This window comes from Aegilops tauschii, chromosome 2 (assembly GCF_002575655.3).
Source record: "Aegilops tauschii subsp. strangulata cultivar AL8/78 chromosome 2, Aet v6.0, whole genome shotgun sequence".
Lineage (NCBI taxonomy): Eukaryota > Viridiplantae > Streptophyta > Magnoliopsida > Poales > Poaceae > Aegilops > Aegilops tauschii.
Genome location: NC_053036.3, coordinates 186,642,718 through 186,660,007, shown reverse-complemented (window position 1 = coordinate 186,660,007; position 17,290 = coordinate 186,642,718).

Sequence of the window (17,290 nt, the reverse complement as noted above, 5' to 3'; positions counted from 1 at the left end):
GTCCTCAGCCTGTGAAAGCAGGGGTAGCGAGGCACATATTGTATTGTTACCATTAAGGATAAAAAGACGGGGTTTATACCATATTGTTTGATTTAATCCCTCTACATCTTATCATCTTGCTTAATGTGTTACTCTGTTCTTTTGAACTTGATACTCTAGATGCAGGTGATAACCCACAAGTATAGGGGGTCACAAGAGTTTTTGAGGGTAGAGTATTCAACCCAAATTTATTGATTTGATACAAGGGGAGCCAAAGAATATTCTCAAGTATTAGCAGTTGAGTTCTCAATTCAACCACACCTGAAAGACTTAATATCTGCAGAAAAATATTTAGTAGCAAAGTAGTATGGAAGTAACGGTAGCGATGGCAAAAGTAGCAGTAGCAGTTTTGTAGCAATTGTAACAGTGGCAACGGCAAAGTAATGTAGCAAAGATTAATATGTGAAAAGTGTTGGGGAACGTAGTAATAATTCAAAATTTTCCTACGTGTCACCAAGATCAATCTAGGAGGTGCTAGCAAGGAGAGTGAGGGAGTGCAACTTCATACCCTTGAAGATCGCTAAACGGAAGCGTTACAAGAACGCGGTTGATGGAGTCGTACTCGCGGCGATTCAAATCGCAGAAGATCTAATCAAGCGTCGAACGGACGGCGCCTCCGCGTTCAACACACATACAACACGGGGACGTATCCTCCTTCTTGATCCAGCAAGGGGAGAGGAGAAGTTGAGGGAGAACTCCGACAGCACGACGGCGTGGTGGTGGTGGAGCTCATGGTTCCCCGGCAGGGCTTCGCCAAGCACTACGAAGGAGGAGGAGGATGTGTTGGAGAGGAGGAGGGCTGCGCCGGGGGAAGGGTGTGTGGCTGCCCTCCCACCCCCTCACTATATATAGGGGGAAGGGGAGATAGGGAGGCGCCCTAGGGTTTCCCCTAGGGGGCGGCGGCCAAGGCAGATTGGATCTCCCTATGGAAACCCTAGGGAGACTTGCCCCCCAAGCCAAGCCAGGTGGAGGCTTGCCTCCCAAGCCAGGTGGAGGCGCCCCACCTCTCCAAGTTACGTGAGATGGGGTGGGAGGGGCGCACAGCCCCTTAGTGGGCTGGTGTGCCCCCTCCCCTTCGCCCATGAGGGCCCCCAACGCTTGCAGGGGCCTCTGAAACCCCTTTCGGTCACGCTGGTCGTCACCCGGTACTCCCAGAACAATTCCGGACTCCAATACCCTTCGTCCGATATATCGATCTTCACCTCCGGACCATTTCGGAGTTCTCTTCACGTCCGGGATCTCATCAGGGACTCCGAACAACCTTCGGTAACCACATATACTATTCCCATTACAACTCTAGCGTCACCGAACCTTAAGTGTGTAGACCCTACGGGTTCGGGAACCATGCAGACATGACCGAAACATCTCTCTGGCCAATAACCAACAGCGGGATCTGGATACCCATGTTGGCTCCCACATGTTCCACGATGATCTCATCGGATGAACCACGATGTCGGGGATTCAATCAATCTGTATACAATTCCCTTTGTCCATCGGGATGTTACTTGCCCGAGATTCGATCGTCGGTATCCCTATACCTCGTTCAATCTCGTTACCGGCAAGTCACTTTACTCGTTCCATAACGCATGATCCCATGGCTAACTCCTTAGTCACATTGAGCTCATTATGATGATGCATTACCGAGTGGGCCCAGAGATACCTCTCTGTCATACGGAATGACAAATCCCAGTCTCGATTCGTGCCAACCCAAGAGACACTTTCGGAGATACCTGTAGTGCACCTTTATAGCCACCCAGTTGCGTTGTGACGTTTGATACACCCAAAGCATTCCTACGATATCCGGGAGTTGCACAATCTCGTGGTCTAAGGAAATGATACTTGACATTAGAAAAGCTTTAGCAAACCAACTACACGATCTTGTGCTATGCTTAGGATTGGGTCTTGTCCATCACATCATTCTCCTAATGATGTGATCCTGTTATCAATGACATCCAATGTCCATGGTCAGGAAACCATAACCATCTATTGATCAACGAGCTAGTCAACTAGAGGCTTACTAGGGACATGTTGTGGTCTATGTATTCACACATGTATTATGGTTTTCGGTCAATACAATTATAGCATGAACAATAGACAATTATCATGAACAAGGAAATATAATAATAACCATTTTATTATTGCCTCTAGGGCATATTTCCAACAGTCTCCCACTTGCACTAGAGTCAAGAATCTAGTTCACATCGCCATGTGATTAACACTCATAGTTCACATCGCCATGTGACTAACACCCAAAGAGTTTACTAGAGTTAATAATCTAGTTCACATCGCCATGTGATTAACACCCAAGAGTTTACTAGAGTCAATAATCTAGTTCACATCACCATGTGATTAACACTCAATGAGTTCTAGGGTTTGATCATGTTATGCTTACGAGAGAGGTTTCAGTCAACGGGTCTGCAGCATTCAGATCCGTGTGTTCTTCTCAAATCTCTATTTCATATTGTAGATGTTGCTACTATGCTCCACTTGGAGCTATTACAAATGGTTGCTCCACTATACGTATCCGGTTTGCTACCCAGAGTCATCCGGATAGGTGTTAAAGCTTGCATCGACGTAACCCTTTACGCCGAACTCTTCATGTAGCGACCAGACCTCAAATGGCCTGTGCTGCTGTGCACCAGTGTCATCCCTGGATCAGTAATGCTGACACGCACAGTACAAATGGAGGATTTATAACAGAGTAGCAATCACACACTTATTACATCGAATATCTCCGAAGAGATTAAGTATGAAAAGCATGGCTTAAGGCCATCTAACAACGATAACAGCGGAAGACTTGGAAGATAAGTGAGTCCATCAACTCCAACGGCATCACTGAGTATAAGACCACGACCTAAGGCATCTTACTCGTCGTCTGAAAAGTCTGCAACATGAAACGTTGCAGCCCGAAAATGGGTCAGCACATAGAATATGCTGGCAAAGTAACACATAGAGAACAATGAACAATGACAATGCTATACTACATGCATATATGGCTGGTGGAAAGCTCTATGGTTACAGTTTTGCGAAAAGCCAATTTTATCCTACTTCAAAGGAATAAATTTTATTTAACTATCATGGTGGTTGTGAAACATTGAGATGGTTGACAGCATCTCAATCCCAATTAAAAAGTCATCAATAACCCAACAAAATTAATTAGAAGTAACATAATGTTGAGATTCACATGATAATCCAAGTACTAGATACTCAAGTTGTCCATAACCGGGGACACAGCTAACCATGATTAGTTTATACACTCTGGAGAGGTTTGTGCACTTTTCCCCACAAGACTTGATCTCCTCCGTTGGATTACTCGCAATACATGGTGTTTGAGTAACGGATGACCAAGACACAGTCTTTCAGAAGTGTTTGCACCTTACGTATGGGTAGACAGTTACACCTACTTTCCCCTACATCTGCTAGTCTACCACTGTAAGAGTTCACACAACTTAGTCAACTATGCTAGAGCCGATAATAGCTTGCGGCTGCACACGGAAGTTTCTAGCATGAATAATCTCATGATCCCTTTGAACCTGGGTGGCGGTCCAAAAGAAAAACAGGCAATCCTGGAATACCCAGGTACCTCAATCCACCCAGATGTGAGTTTAAGTTGCCACCTTAAGTAAACCATTAATTAACAATCTCACATCTGTCATGAATTTCACTCAAACCCAATCCACGTCTACGAGCATAGCATGGCAATAATAAAAGCAACGTAGAAGCAACTCCCAAGGGTTTGAATAGAAAACAGGTAATAGGTTCTACCTCAACTACTTCCCAATACCCACAATTTAATTAGATCCTAATCATGCAATGTTTGAGGGAAACAGATCTAATGCAATAAAACTGGGTATAAACGGGATATGATCAAAGTGTTACTTGCCTTGCTGATGATCCGCAAAACCTAGCGATTCGAAGTAACAAGCGGCACACTCCGGGTACTCTATCGCAAACAAACAAGCATACAATCAGTACTCATCTAATGCACAGGTAAAACTCGAATGAAAGATCTAACCAGAAAGTTCAACTTAAGAACTCCGGTTTGCAAAAAGAATCAACTCGAGAGAAACAACGAAAGTCAAACGGCGAAAGAAAGAAACTTCGTTTGCTAATCTGGATCTAGGTCAAATTTTACTGTAGCAAAAACTTGTTTGAGTAGGTTAAATGGAAAGAGAATTTCGAGACGAAACTCTAGGCGCTTGAATCGCCTGATTCCGATAAACGGGTGAGAAGATAAACAGAATCGAAAATTCGATCAGAAATCGAATCTGAGAAAATCGCAGAAAAATCCGACGAAAAAGAAAAACGGACGAACGGTTAAATAACGGACGGACGTTAACAGAGAAAACCGACGAACGCGTTCGTCAAATCGAACGGTTCAGTGAACGCTCGCAAAATAATAAAACCGAAAAAAACCGATCTAGGGTTTTTTTAAACGAAGGGGTTTTTTTTTAATAAAACCGGCGAAGAACGGGGCAGGCAGTACCTCGTCGGAGCGGGCGTTCCGGCGGGGCTCCGGCGCTCGGGGCGAGGGGCGGCGAGGGGCGCGGGGTGCGGGGGCGAGGGGACGGCTCCGGCGGTGGCAACCGGCGGCGGCTCCCGAGTGCGGGCAGCGGCGGCGGGCAAGGCGACGGCGGCGGCGGCTAGATGAGAGAGAGGGGGGTTGAGGGGTATATAAAGGGGAGGGGGGTGCTCCGGTGGCTTGGGGAAGGGGCGAGGGGAGCGGGGCGGCTCCCGTGTCCATGGCGGACACGGCGGCGCGGCGGCCGTGCGGGGAGAGGAGAGGGGCGAGGCGGGCCGTCGGCTGGGCCTTTGGCCCGGTCGGCGCGCGGGCGTTTTTTTTTAATAATTTCCGCGGAAAATAATTCGTAGAAAAATAAATAAAAATCAGACAAATATGAAATAAATTTTCCCCGTCTAGTTAGAAAATCTAGAATAGGGTGAACATTTTTTTAAATCAAAATAAATATTTTGAAAACATGCAATATTTTTAATGCAATAAAAATTGCAAATAAAATCCAAATAAATTCCAAATAATGATTTTAACATTTTTCCTCCAGTATTTCAATTGTTTTGGAGAAGTCATATTTTCTCCTCTCGTTTATTTAAAATGAAATATTTTTCCGGAGAGAAAAATAATTAAAACCACAATCCTCGTTTAAAAAAAATCAACATTGAAAATTCGAGAAAATCCCCAACTCTCTCCGAGGGTCCTTGAGTTGCTTAGGATTTATCGAGGATTTGTCAAAATGCAACGAAACATGATATGCAATGATGATCTATGTATAACATTCCAAATTGAAAATTTGGGATGTTACAAACCTACCCCCCTTAAGATGAATCTCGCCCTCGAGATTCGGGTTGGCTAGAAAACAGGTGGGAGTGGTTTTTCCGTAGATCTTCCTCTCGCTCCCAGGTGGCTTCATCTTCTGTGTGGTGACTCCACTGAACTTTGCAAAACTTGATAACCTTGCTGCGGGTAACTCGGCTGGCATATTCGAGAATCTTAACTGGCTTCTCCTCATAGGTCAAATCACTTTCCAACTGAATCGCTTCCAGTGGCACAGTATCTCTCAGTGGTATCTCAGCCATCTCTACGTGGCACTTCTTCAACTGCGAAACGTGAAATACATCATGTACTCCAGACAATCCTTCGGGCAATTCCAGCTTGTAAGCAACTTCTCCCATACGTTCCAACACTCTATATGGTCCGATAAAACGGGGCGCTAACTTTCCCTTAACTCCAAAGCGCTTCACTCCTCGAAGTGGTGATACTCGAAGATACACTCCGTCTCCGACTTCGTGAACTGTCTCCTTTCATTTAGAATCGGCATAACTCTTTTGCCTGGACTGGGCTACCTTGAGCCTATCGCGAATCAATCTCACTTTCTGTTCAGACTCCTTAATCAAATCTGGTCCAAGCAACTGACGATCTCCAACTTCGTCCCATAACAACGGTGTTCTACACCTCCTTCCGTACAAAGCTTCGAAAGGGGCCATATTCAAACTGGTCTGATAACTGTTGTTATATGAAAACTCCGCATATGGCAAATTGTCGTCCCAACTAGATCCATAATCTAGTGCACATGCTCTCAACATGTCCTCCAAAATCTTGTTGACTCTCTCGGTCTGTCCATCTGTCTGTGGGTGAAATGTTGTACTAAATTCCAGCCTGGTTCCCAACGTTTCATGTAACTGCTTCCAAAACTTCGAGGTAAATTGGGTTCCTCTGTCTGATACAATGGTCCTCGGAACTCCATGCAAACATACGATCCTGGTCATGTATATCTTTGCCAACTTAGCACTGGTGTAAGTGGTCTTCACTGGAATGAAATGAGCCACTTTTTTCAAACGGTCGACTATAACCCATATTGAGTCATAGCCTGAACGAGTCCTGGGTAATCCCGTGATAAAATCCATGCCTATTTTATCCCACTTCCATTCGGGTATCGGCAATGGCTGTAGCAATCCTGCTGGCTTCTGATGCTCTGCCTTCACTCTCTGACATACATCACAAACTGCTACATACTCCGCAATATCCTTCTTCATTCCGGTCCACCAGAAACTATTCTTCAAATCCAAATACATCTTGGTATTCCCTGGGTGAATTGAGTATGGTGAATCATGAGCTTCTTGCAAAATCAACTTCCTGATCTCCGGATCATTAGGCACATATACGCGGTCCTCGAACCATAAGGTATCGTGCTCATCCTCACGAAATCCCTTGGCTTTTCCTTTGCTCATCTTCTCCTTTATCTCCTCAATCTCCTTGTCTGTCTTCTGAGCTTCTCTGATCCTTTCCATCAAGGTAGACTGAATCTCCAATGTCGCTAAATAGCCTCTTGGGACTATCTCCAAACATAGCTCGCGAAGGTCCTCGGCTAACTCCTGAGGTAACTCTCCGGTCATGAGGGTGTTAACATGACTCTTGCGGCTCAACGCGTCTGCTACTACGTTAGCCTTTCCAGGGTGATAATGCAATCTCATATCATAATCTTTAATGAGCTCCAACCATCTCCTCTGTCTGAGGTTTAACTCCTTCTGCGTGAAAATGTACTTCAAACTCTTGTGATCCGTGTACACTTCACAATGATTTCCGATGAGAAAATGTCTCCATGTCTTCAATGCATGCACCACGGCTGCTAATTCCAAATCATGCATAGCATAATTCTTCTCATGGGTTTTAAGTTGTCGTGAAGCATACGACACAACTCTTCCTTCCTGCATAAGCACTGCTCCAAGTCCTCGACGAGAAGCGTCGCAATAAACTTCATAGTCCTTGCGTTGATCTGGCAGAATCAACACTGGTGAGGTAACCAATCGTTTCTTCAACTCTTGGAAACTAGCTTCACATTCCTCAGTCCAATTGAATTTGGTGTCCTTCTTCAATAGCGCAGTCATGGGCTTAGCAATCCTTGAGAAATTCTCAATGAATCTCCGGTAGTATCCTGCAAGTCCAAGAAAACTCCGGATTTCTCCAACTGTCGTGGGTGATTCCCAACTTGTCACTGTGTCAACCTTGGTAGGGTCTACTGCTATTCCTTCTCCAGAAATAACATGTCCAAGGAATCCAACTTCCTTCAACCAAAACTCACATTTGCTGAACTTGGCATATAACTGATGTTCTCTGAGCTTCTCAAGTACCAATCGTAAATGCTCCTCATGCTCTTCTTCATCCTTGGAAAAGATTAAAATATCATCAATGAACACCACGACGAACTTATCCAAAAACTCCATAAATACTTTGTTCATCAGGTTCATGAAATAGGCCGGTGCGTTAGTCAGTCCAAATGACATAATGGTATACTCATACAATCCATATCTGGTGGTAAATGTCGTCTTGGGTATATCCTGCTCTCGAATCTTTAACTGATGGTATCCTGATCGTAGATCGATCTTGGAAAATACCTTAGCTCCTTGCAGGCGGTCAAACAAATCATTTATCATCGGCAGTGGGTACTTGTTTTTTATGGTCACTTCATTCAATCCTCGGTAATCAACATCCATCCTTAGTGATCCATCTTTCTTCTCCACTAGAAGTACTGGTGATCCCCAAGGTGACGAACTTGGGCGAATGTAGCCTTTATCCAGTAACTCCTTGATCTGCTTCTTAATTTCCTCCAAATCCTTTGCGGGCATCCTGTACGGTCTCTTAGATATTGGCCCTGTGCCTGGCAAAAGTTCAATCAAGAACTCAATGTCTCTATCTGGTGGCATGCCTGGCAACTCTTCTGGAAATACATCCGGATAATCTTTCACCACTGGTACTTCCTCCTGCACAACTCCTGATAAGGAATTTACTTGAGTCCTCTTCGGCATATGCCGGGATACATACTTGATCCTTTTTCCTTCCGGGGTGGTAAGCAAAATCGTCTTGCTGGCACAATCGATGTTTCCTCCATACAACGATAGCCAATCCATTCCCAAAATCACATCCAAACCTTGCGATTCCAAAACAATGAGGTCTGAGGGGAAAACATGCCTACCAATGGCCAATGGTATCTGAAAACATCCTTGGGTGGCCATATACTCTGCTCCTGGCGAGGTTACTAACATAGGGTTTCTGAGAACCTTGGTGGACATCTTAAACTTGTTTACGAATCCCCTTGATATGTATGAATGCGATGCACCAGTATCGAAAAGAACGGTTGCAGTAAATGACTTAACCAAAAACTTACCTATTACTGCATCAGGCTGAGCTTCAACCTCCTCCACGCTCACGTGGTTCACATGTCCTTTGTTGAACGGGTTCGGCTTCTTCCCAGAGCTTCCATTGCCATTTCCATTTTGGGCTTCAGGACATTCATTGGCATAATGTCCATTCTTCTGGCACTTAAAACAAGTGACTTGGCTCAGGTCCCTCTTGGCTGGGGTAGATGGGTTGGTGCGGTTCTGTCCGTTGCTTCCTCCATTCCCATTACCATTTTTAGAGCCATTATGGTTGTGCGAACTACCTCCTCCATGGGTATGCTGAAACTGTCCTCCCGGCTTCGGGGTAAATCGAGGCTTCTGCTGAGCTCCTGAGTTATACTTCCCTTGTCCATACTTCCTCTTACGATTTTCAATCTGCTGTTGCTTCCCTTCAATCATGAGAGCTCTATCTACCAGCTCCTGGTAGTTGTTGAAAGTTGCTACCATCAACTGCATGCTCAGTTCATCATTCAGTCCTTCCAAAAACTTCTCCTGCTTGGCTGCATCTGTAGCAACGTCATCTGGTGCATAACGTGCTAACTTACTGAATTCCTCCACATACTGGCCTACGGTACGTCCTCCTTGGCGTAGGTTGTGAAACTCACGCTTCTTCATAGCCATAGCTCCTGCTGAAACATGGGCTATACGGAAAGCTTGCTGAAACTGGTCCCATGTGACAGTGTCAATAGGGTGCGTGGCTGTATAATTCTCCCACCATGATGTTGCGGGTCCATCAACCTGATGTGCGGCAAAACGCACTCTTTCCGCATCTGTGCATCCTACAGTGGTCAACTCCCTTCCAACTTTGCGGAGCCAATCATCTGCAACAATCGGCTCGGTGCTACTGGAAAACACCGGCGGGTTTAGCCTTAAGAAACGGGCTAAGTGATCAACAGGTGGTGGTGGCGGTGGGTTGTTGTTGTTGTTGTTGCCTTGGTTCTGCACTAACACTTGCATCAGGGCATTCTGTTGCTGAATCAACTGGGTGATCTCTGGCGGGAAAACAAATCCGGTGTCGCGTCTCAGAGGCATCTGATAGGTTTAGAAAAGATGAGAGTTTAGAATAGAATGAGGTCTAGAGAGAAAACACTACCCATATGCTCATGAGACAATTCAATCAATATCACTCAATCAATCCAAACAAGGCAAAACAATCGATCTAACTAGCGTTACAAAGTGCTTGAACTATACTATTAACTGGGGGGAAAACTACTACTGATATGGTGGTCTACTAGAAATTCTGATCCGTTGAAGACTCCATGATGTCAGCTCCAGCTTCATCAATCCATTCGTCTTCACTTGGTTCCGAGTCGGTGTCGTCGATGATGATGTAATTCTCCGGACAAGTGCATTCGTCGACTTCTGCTTTTGGCACTAGATTTCCCACGAATGCTCCAATCTTATTCTCCAGGTCGTCAATCTTCCCTACTAGTGCGTTGATTTCCTCCAAATAATCTTCGCGTGTAGCCTTGAGTTCTCCTTGGAGTTCCTTGATCTTCGTGAATGCCTTCTTCAGTTCTTCCTTGTCCGTGCACATCTGGTTCTCCTGGCGTCGAATATGTTGGTTCTGCTCCTGGATGAAAGCTGCGATTGATCCATCCTTCTTGGTTCTGATCATCTCCCATTGCGCGTCTCGGCGTCCACAAATCTGATAAATTGTATCCTTAAGCTCCTGGTGGTAGACTTCTCCAATGCGTCCCATGGCGATGTGTGCGGCCATGCTCTTCCCTAAACTCCAAGTTGGTGCTTCGAAAACCAAACTCATGGGTTCAGTAACTGGCACAAACGTCCTTCCTGGAATGATAACTTGAATCTTCCACCTCTCCTCTTCAGGTAATGTGGCGTTGTAGGTTCCGGTGATGCTTGGTATTCCTATGTTCAAGTACTTGGTGACTTCCTTCAAGTGTCGACCAAACGGCGTGTCTTCATCCGGCTGCATGAACTTGCTCCTTGCATTCGCCATTCCTAAAAGAGTAGAAAGTGGAGAGGGGTCAGAAATGAGAAGAGAGAAGCTTTCTAGGGATTAAGCTTAGTGGTCGTGTCCTATAGTCAGCGTGTGCTCTGATACCAACTTTGTAGCGACCAGACCTCAAATGGCTTGTGCTGCTGTGCACCAGTGTCATCCCTGGATCAGTAATGCTGACACGCACAGTATAAATGGAGGATTTATAACAGAGTAGCAATCACACACTTATTACATCGAATATCTCCGAAGAGATTAAGTATGAAAAGCATGGCTTAAGGCCATCTAACAACGATAACAGCGGAAGACTTGGAAGATAAGTGAGTCCATCAACTCCAACGGCATCACTGAGTATAAGACCACGACCTAAGGCATCTTACTCATCGTCTGAAAAGTCTACAACATGAAACGTTGCAGCCCAAAAACGGGTCAGCACATAGAATATGCTGGCAAAGTAACACATAGAGAACAATGAACAATGACAATGCTATACTACATGCATATATGTCTGGTGGAAAGCTCTATGGTTACAGTTTTGCGAAAAGCCAATTTTATCCTACTTCAAAGGAATAAATTTTATTTAACTATCATGGTGGTTGTGAAACATTGAGATGGTTGACAGCATCTCAATCCCAATTAAAAAGTCATCAATAACCCAACAAAATTAATTAGAAGTAACATAGTGTTGAGATTCACATGATAATCCAAGTACTAGATACTCAAGTTGTCCATAACCGGGGACACGGCTAACCATGATTAGTTTATACACTCTGGAGAGGTTTGTGCACTTTCCCCCACAAGACTTGATCTCCTCCGTTGGATTACTCGCACTACATGGTGTTTGAGTAACGGATGACCAAGACACAGTCTTTCAGAAGTTTTTGCACCTTACATATGGGTAGACAGTTACACCTACTTTCCCCTACATCTGCTAGTCTACCACTGTAAGAGTTCACACAACTTAGTCAACTATGCTAGAGCCGATAATAGCTTGCGGCTGCACACGGAAGTTTCTAGCATGAATAATCTCATGATCCCTTTGAACCTGGGTGGCGGTCCAAAAGAAAAACAGGCAATCCTGGAATACCCAGGTACCTCAATCCACCTAGATGTGAGTTTAAGTTGCCACCTTAAGTAAACCATTAATTAACAATCTCACATCTGTCATGAATTTCACTCAAACCCAATCCACGTCTACGAGCATAGCATGGCAATAATAAAAGCAACGTAGAAGTAACTCCCAAGGGTTTGAATAGAAAACAGGTAATAGGTTCTACCTCAACTACTTCCCAATACCCACAATTTAATTAGATCCTAATCATGCAATGTTTGAGGGAAACAGATCTAATGCAATAAAACTGGGTATGAACGGGATATGATCAAAGTGTTACTTGTCTTGCTGATGATCCGCAAAACCTAGCGATTCGAAGTAACAAGCGGCACACTCCGGGTACTCTATCGCAACCAAACAAGCATACAATCAGTACTCATCTAATGCACAGGTAAAACTCGAATGAAAGATCTAACCAGAAAGTTCAACTTAAGAACTCCGGTTTGCAAAAAGAATCAACTCGAAAGAAACAACGAAAGTCAAACGGCGAAAGAAAGAAACTTCGTTTGCTAATCTGGATCTAGGTCAAATTTTACTATAGCAAAAACTTGTTTGAGTAGGTTAAATGGAAAGAGAATTTCGAGACGAAACTCTAGGCGCTTGAATCGCCTGATTCCGATAAACGAGTGAGAAGATAAACAGAATCGAAAATTCGATCAGAAATCGAATCTGAGAAAATCGCAGAAAAATCCGACGAAAAAAAAACGGACGAATGGTTAAATAACGGACGTTCGTTAACAGAGAAAACCGACAAACGCGTTCGTCAAATCGAACGGTTCAGTGAACGCTCGCAAAATAATAAAACCGAAAAAAACCGATCCAGGGTTTTTTTTAAACGAAGGGTTTTTTTTAATATAACCGGCGAAGAACGGGGCAGGCAGTACCTCGTCGGAGCGGGCGATCCGGCGGGGCTCCGGCGCTCGGGGCGAGGGGCGGCGAGGGGCGCGGGGTGCGGGGGCTCGGGGGGGGCGAGGGGACGGCTCCGGCGGCGGCGGCGGCTCCCGAGTGCGGGCGGCGGTGGTGGCAAGGCGACGGCGGCGGCGGGCAAGGCGACGGCGGCGGCGGCTAGATGAGAGAGAGGGGGGTTGAGGGGTATATAAAGGGGAGGGGGTGCTCCGGTGGCTTGGGGAAGGGGCGAGGGGAGCGGGGCGGCTCCCGTGTCCATGGCGGACACGACGGCGCGGCGGCCGTGCGGGGAGAGGAGAGGGGCGAGGCGGGCCGTCGGCTGGGCCTTTGGCCCAATCGGCGCGCGGGCGTTTTTTTTTTAAATAATTTCCACGGAAAATAATTCGTAGAAAAATAAATAAAAATCAGAAAAATATGAAATAAATTTTCCCCGTCTAGTTAGAAAATCTAGAATAGGGTGAACATTTTTTTAAATCAAAATAAATATTTTGAAAACATGCAATATTTTTAATGCAATAAAAATTGCAAATAAAATCCAAATAATGATTTTAACATTTTTCCTCCAGTATTTCAATTGTTTTGGAGAAGTCATATTTTCTCCTCTCGTTTATTTAAAATGAAATATTTCCGGAGAGAAAAATAATTAAAACCACAATCCTCGTTTAAAAAAATCAACTTTGAAAATTCGAGAAAATCCCCAACTCTCTCCGAGGGTCCTTGAGTTTCTTAGGATTTATCGAGGATTTGTCAAAATGCAACAAAACATGATATGCAATGATGATCTATGTATAACATTCCAAATTGAAAATTTGGGATGTTACGCTTCATTACCTCCATAATCGAGAAACATTTCCTTATTCCTAAGGACAATTTTTTGACCACTGTCCAATGATCCACTCCTGGATCACTCTTATACCCCCTTGCCAGACACGTGGCAAGGCACATCGCGGTACACAGCATGGCATATCGTATAGAGCCTATGGCTAATGCATAGGGAGTGACTTTCGTCCTTTCTCTTTCTTCTGCTGTGGTCGAGCTTCAAGTCTTAACTTCACACCTTACAACTCAGGCAAGAACTCCTTCTTTGACTAATCCATCTTGAACTCCTTCAAGATCATGTCAAGGTATGTGCTCTGTGAAAGTCTTATCAGGCGTCTTGATGTATCTCTATAGATCTTCATACCCAACATGTAAGCAGTTTTACACAGGTCTTCCTTTGAAAAACTCCATTCAAACAACCCTTTATGCTTTCCAGAAATTCTACATCATTTCCGATCAACAATATGTCATTCACATATACTTATCAAAATGTTGTAGTGCTCCCACTCACTTTCTTGCAAATACAAGTTTCTTGCAAACTTTGTATAAACCCAAATGCTTTGATCACCTCATCAAAGCGTATGTTCCAACTCCGAGATGCTTGCTCCAGTCCATAGAAGGATCGCTGGAGTTCGCATAGCTTTTAGCATCCTTAGGATCGACAAAACCTTCTGGTTGTATCACATACAGCCTTTCCTCACGGAAACCGTCATGGAAACTTTGTTTTGACATCCATCTGCGAGATTTCGTAAATGAAAATGCAGCAACTGCTAACATAATTTTAACAGACTTTAGCATCGCTATGATTGAGAAAGTCTCATCACAGTCAACTCCTTGAACTTGTTAGAAATTTATTTGAGACAAGTAGAGCTTCATAAATGGTGACATTACCATAAGTGTCTGTCTTCTTCTTAAAGATCCATTTATTCTCAATGGCTTGCCGATCATCGGGCAAGTCCACCAAAGTCCATACTTTGTTCTCATACATGGATCTTATCTCGGATTTCATGGCTTCCAGCCATTTGTTGGAATCCGGGCCCACCATCGCTTCTGCATAGCTCATAGGTTCATCGTTGTCCAACAACATGACCTTTAAGACATGGTTACCACTCAGAAGTTGTACACACCCTTGTCGACCTACGAGGTTCGATAGTAACTTGATTTGTAGCTCCATGATCATCATCATTAGCTTTCTCTTCAACTGAGGTAGGTGCCACAAAAACATCTTTCTGTGCTGCGCTACTCTCTGGTTGAAGTAAAGGTTCAACAACCTCATCAAGTTCTATCTTCCTCCCACTCAATTCTTTCGAGAGAAAATCTTTCTCGAGAAAGGACCTATTCTTAGCGACAAACACTTTGCCCTCAGATCTGAGATAGAAGGTATACCCAATCGTCTTGTTTGGGTATTCTATGAAGACACAATTTTCTGCTTTGGGTTCGAGCTTTTCTGGCCGAAGCCTATCGACATAAGCATCGTAGCCCCAAACCTTAAGAAACAACAACTTAGGTTTCTTGCCGAACCGTAGTTCATACGGTGTCGTGTCCACGGACTTAGATGGTGACCTTTTTAAAGTGAATGTAATTGTCCCAGGCATAACCCAAAATGATAGCGGTAGATCGGTAAGAGACATCATAGATCGCACCATATCCAATAGGGTGCGATTACGATGTTCAGACACACCATTACGCTATGGTGTTCCAGGTGGCGTCAACTGTGAAACGATTCCACCTTGTCTTTAGTGATTACCAAACTCATAACTTAGATATTCTCCCCTTGATCAGATCATAGGAACTTGATCTTCTGTTTATGATGATTCTCAACTTCACTCTGAAATTGCTTGAACTTTTCAAACATTTCAGACTTATGCCTCATTAAGTAAATATACCCATATCTACTCAGTTCATTGGTGAAGGTGAGAAAATAACGATATCCACCACGTGCGTCAACACTCATCGGACCGCACACATCAGCATCTGTGATTTCCAACAAGTCACTTGCCCGTTCCATTGTTCTAGAAAACAGGGTTTTAGTCATCTTGCCTATGAGGCGTGGTTCGCATGTGTCAGGTGATTCAAAATCAAGTAACTCCAAAAGTCCATTAGCCTGGAGGTTCTTCATGTGCTTTACACCAATATGACCTAAGCGGCAGTGCCACAAGAAAGTGGTACTATCATTATCAACTCTACATCTTTTTGGCATCAATGTTATGAACATGTGTATCGCTACGACCAAGATTCAATAAACCATTCACATTGGGTGCATGACCATAGACAGTGTTATTCATGTAAACAGAATAACCATTATTCTCTGACTTGAATAACCGTATTGCAATAAACATGATCTAATCATGTTCATGCTCAACGCAGACACCGATGCAAACAACATTTATCTAGGTTCAACACTAATCCCAAAGGTAGAGGGACCGTGCGATGGTGATCACATCAACCTTGGAAACACTTCCAACACACATTGTCACCTCGCCCTTAGCTAGTCTCCGTTTATTCCGTAGCTTTTGTTTCGAGTTACCAATATTAGCAACTGAACCGGTATCTAATACCCAGGTGCTACTAGGAGTACTAGTAAGGTACATATCAATAACACATATATCAAATATAATTTTGTTGAAGTTGCCAGCCTTCTTATCTACCAAGTATTTGAGGCAGTTCCGCTACCAGTGGCCGTTCCCCTAATAGAAGCACTTCGTCTCGGGTTTGGGTTCTTGGGTTTCTTCACTGGAGCGGCAACTGGCTTGCCATTCATGAAGTTTCTCTTCTTGCCCTTGCCCTTTTTGAAACCAGTGGTCTTGTTAACCATCAACACTTGATGCTCCTTCTTGATTTCTACCTTTACGGCCTTAAGCACGACGAACAGCTCCGGGATCATCTTCCCTTGCATTTTATAGTTCATCACGAAACTCTAGCAGCTTGGTGATAGTGACTGGAGAACTTTTGTCAATCACTCTCTTATCTGGAAGATTAACTCCCACTTGATTCAAGTGATTGAAGTACCCAGACATTCTGAGCACATGCCCACTGGCTGAGCTATTCTCCTCCATCTTGTAGGCAAAGATCTTGTCAGAGGTCTCAAACCTCTCAACACGGGGCATGGGCCTAAAATGCCAATTTCAGCTCTTGGAACATCTCATATGTTCCATGGCGTTGAAATGCTTTTGGAGCCCCGACTCTAAGCCGTAAAGCATGGCGCACTAAACTATCAGGTAGTCATCAGAACGTGTCTGCCAGATGTTCACAACATCCACAGACAACGCCAGAGGGGTTGGCACACCGAGCGGTGCATCAAGGACAGAAGCCTTCTGTGTAGCAGTGAGGACAATCCTCAGACTACGGCCCTAGTCCGCACAATTGCTTACAATATCTTTCAACTTAGTCTTTCTCTAGGAACATATTAAAACAAGGAGCTAAAGTGCGAGCTATTAATCCACAACATAATTTGCAAAGACAATTTAGACTATGTTCATGATAATTAAGTTCATCTAATCAAATTATTTAATGAACTCCCACTCAGATAGACATCCCTCTAGTCATCTAAGTGATACATGATCCAAATCGACTAGGTCGTGTCCGATCATCACGTGAGACGGACTAGTCATCAATGGTGTGAACATCTCCATGTTGATCGCATCTACTATATGACTCATGTTCGACCTTTCGGTCTCCCGTGTTCCGAGGCCATGTCTGTACATGCTAGGCTCGTCAAGTCAACCTAAGTGTTTCGCATGTGTAAATCTGGCTTACACCCG